The sequence below is a fragment of the Orycteropus afer genome, unplaced genomic scaffold, assembly GCF_000298275.1.
Source record: "Orycteropus afer afer isolate SDZICR_OR568_19922 unplaced genomic scaffold, OryAfe1.0 scaffold00384, whole genome shotgun sequence".
NCBI classification, from domain to species: Eukaryota; Metazoa; Chordata; class Mammalia; order Tubulidentata; family Orycteropodidae; genus Orycteropus; species Orycteropus afer.
Window position 1 is genome coordinate 1,293,789 of NW_006921971.1, and position 3,580 is coordinate 1,297,368.

Genomic DNA, 3,580 nt, shown 5'->3' on the forward strand with positions numbered 1-3,580 from the left:
ACTTCCGTAGTGATACTGCCTCGAAAACCCAAGGAGGGGTCGCTATGAGTCGGGTCCGACTCGATGGCACATAACAACAACAACAACAACAACGTGGGGACACTGGGAGTTGGAGCCGACTTGACGGCACCGAACAACAGCTGCAATCTTGAAAACAACTTGAGTGTGGTTTTAGTGTTGCTGATGTCTTTCCGTTGCCCACTTTGGGGCAGGCTCATGAAGGAAGATGTGGTCTGTGCCCTAGATGCAGGTGTGGTCCCGTCTAAGGAACACACAAATGAAGTAAAACAGAAACGACTTTTCTCTCTTTTAAATGAATCTTTTTTCAGTTGGTGGGGAGTCCTTGGGCCTAAAAGCCTGCCCCTTCTAGAGAATTCAGACAGTTGCTGAATTATTTGGTCATTGCAAATTGTAAATTTCCAAGAGCCTCTTAGATGAGAGCGCTGTGGGAACGCGAGGAAGCCTGGTGGTGCAGCAGCCAGGCTCTCGGCTGCCGACGGAAACATGGGCAGTTCAGACCCACCCAGCGGCTCCAGGGGAGAGAGACCTGGCCATCTGCTCCCATAAGGGGGGCAGCCTAGGAAACACCATGCGGCAGTTCCACTCTGTCCCACGGGGTCGGGGGTCCCCTCGATGGCACCCAGCAACTGCAACGTGGGAACACAGCTATGTCATCCCTTGCCACAGTCCCACCTTCTTTTATTTTAATTTATATAAACTTGGATGGAAATCCTGGGATGGGGGAAATCTGAGTGCCTTTAAGCATAACACAAAACCTTCAAAAGCCAATCTTGATGTTAGCATTTAGGACTTTTTTTTTTTGGAAAAGCTCAGTGGGTTGGCTTGAGGACTGGCGAAGTGCTGTCCTCCATGCACATGCCAAGGTAGTGGGAAGACAAGGGAGCTCATTTTAGACACACAGACAGACAAAGTGGGGGTGGCTTCCGTGAGGTCAAGGGCAGGTATGAGTTCTGCTGCACAGTAGCTGCCTGAGGGGTTGGACGTTGATGGAGAAGCTTTGCAGTTACTGAACTTCAAAATCAGTGATACATGTTCATACATACGGAACCCTGGTGGTGCAATAGTTAAGCTCTCGGCTGCTAACTGAAAGGCAGTTGGCCAACCTGGTGATCTGCTCCAGTAAAAATTGCCAATGGTCGTGATTCTGACCCACAGCGCCCCTAGAGGACAGAGTGGAACTGCCCACAGGGTCTCCAAGGCTGTCAGTCTTCACAAAAGCAAAGCCCAAACCACACCCACTGCCTGGAGTCCATTCTGACCCACAGCGCCCCTAGAGGACAGAGTGGAACTGCCCCACAGGGTCTCCAAGGCTGTCAGTCTTCACAGAAGCAAAGCTCAAACCACACCCACTGCCTGGAGTCCATTCTGACCCACAACGCCCCTAGAGGACAGAGTGGAACTGCCCACAGGGTGTGCAAGGCTGTCATCTTCATGGAAGCTGATTGCCTCATCTTTCTCCCATGGAGTAGCTGGTAGGTTCAAACCACCGACCGTCCTGTTAGCAGGAGAGTCCTTCCCCACTGCTCCACCAGGGCTCCTTCCCGTAAAGATGGATGCCTAGGAAACCCTGTAGGGCGGTTCTCTGTCACCTGGGGTGGCCATGAGTCAGCTGAGAACACGTTCACACTTATCTATATATGGTGTAACTTGTTCTAAAATGCAAATTTAGACGATCATGAGTTATTACAAAGCATGTGGCTGTTTCCATGTTTGGAGGAAAAAGATGCATGGAAGTCCCCCCTACCTCAGTAGGAACTCACGCCCTGTCTTCTCCCCTCCTCCCCCAGCCCTCAGAGGGTCACTGTAGAGGTGGGAGCAGGTGGAGGTTTTAGGGGTCTGGTGTCTGTAGGTGAGTCTTGCAGGGTGAAGTGATGTGAGGGCTTTATGGACCCCTTTCTTGTCCACAAGGGGCTGGTCTCTCAGGGCTGCATTGGCTAGGACATGACACTAGCTCTTGGTTCAAACCCCAGCTCTCTCCCTCACGACTTGGGGGCCTTGGATAAATCCTGTACTTGCCTCAGTCCTGTGGGTATTCCTTCTCTTTTGGGGTGGCTGTGAGATGTAGAGAGGGGCCTTGGTGGTGTAGTGGCTGAGTGCTCGATTGCTAACTGAATGGTCAGCAGGTCAAACCCACCAGCTACTGTGTAGGAGAAAGAGGAAGCGGTCTGCTTCGTAGACTAAGAGCCTTGGAGACCTTGGGGCAGTTCTCTGTGAGTTGGAGTCAGCTTTACAGCACTGCGTTTGGGGTTTGGGGGGGGGAGGTTTAGAGGAGAGCTTTTAGCAGGTGACACAATATAGACGTCAGAGCTGTGTAGGAAACACTAGCTGTTTCCACTTCATTCATTTCAGGAGCAGTGACAGGTGGCCTCTGGAAGCACCGTCCGAGGGAGAGCTTCTCGCCACTCTTTGGGTGTCAGGGTCTGCTTCCTGAGGGGCAGGGAAAGTCGGGGTGGGTGGGCCGCGATGTGGTGAGTGGATAACCCTCAGAACCTGGGGAAGCCTTGTAAGATCCCTGCCCAGAGCTCCTGTTGGTAGGAGCCTTCAGGTCGGGGCCAACTTACCGCAAGCCCGTGGACAACAGGAGGAAACCCCGCCCGGCTGCTGCGTGCGAGTCCATTGTTGCAGCCACCGTGTCACCCATCTCATTGACGGTCTAACTCTTCTTTGCTGACTCTCCACTTTACCAAAATGAGGCCCTTCCCCAGGGACTGGTCCCTCCTGATGACATGACCAAAGCGTGAGAGACAGAGTCTTGCCACCCTTGCATCAAGGGCGTTCCGGCTGTACTTCCGCCAGAACAGATGAGTTCCTTCTTTCCACAGTGTGTGGTATATTCAGTATTCTTCTCTAAGGCCATAATTCAAAGTACCTGAGACGAAGGCTCACCATCCTTGCTCAAGGAGCATTCCGGCTGTACTTCTTCCAGGACAGCTTTGTCTGTTCTGGTCGTCCATGGCATTTCCAGTATCCTTCACCAACACCACGATTCAAAGGCCGCCACTCTTCAGGCTTCCTTATTCATTGTCCAGCTTTACATGCACATGAGGCGATTGAAAATGCCATGGCTTGGGCTAGATGTACCTTAGTCCTCAGAGTGACACCTTTGCTTTTTAAACCTTTGAAGAGGTCTATGGCAGCAGATGTGCCCAGTGCAATCTGTCGTTTGGTTTCTTGGCTGCAGCTTCACGGACGTTCACTGTGGGTCCTTGTGCCCTACTTCAAGGCACCTGGAATTCGGTGATTACAGTATCCTCGTGTGGATGCTGAGGGGCTGCCGTTTCTAGATTGTTCTGTTACATCACGGCTTCGCCCTGTGGGGGCAGCACCGAGCCTTTGTCAACTCATCCCTTAGCAAGGATGGATGGGTGCACAGGTGACTGGGTGGTGACGGGAAAGTAGAATGGGAACCCTCCCTGGCTGTACCTCTCAGAAGGTTGGGAGATGGAAGTCACGAGAGTTTACCAGACACCTTCTATGCCACGTATTGTTGTTGCTGATTGGTGATATTTGGTTATGTAGGGAGACCCTGTGGGGCAGTTCCACTCTGTCCTCTAGAGGC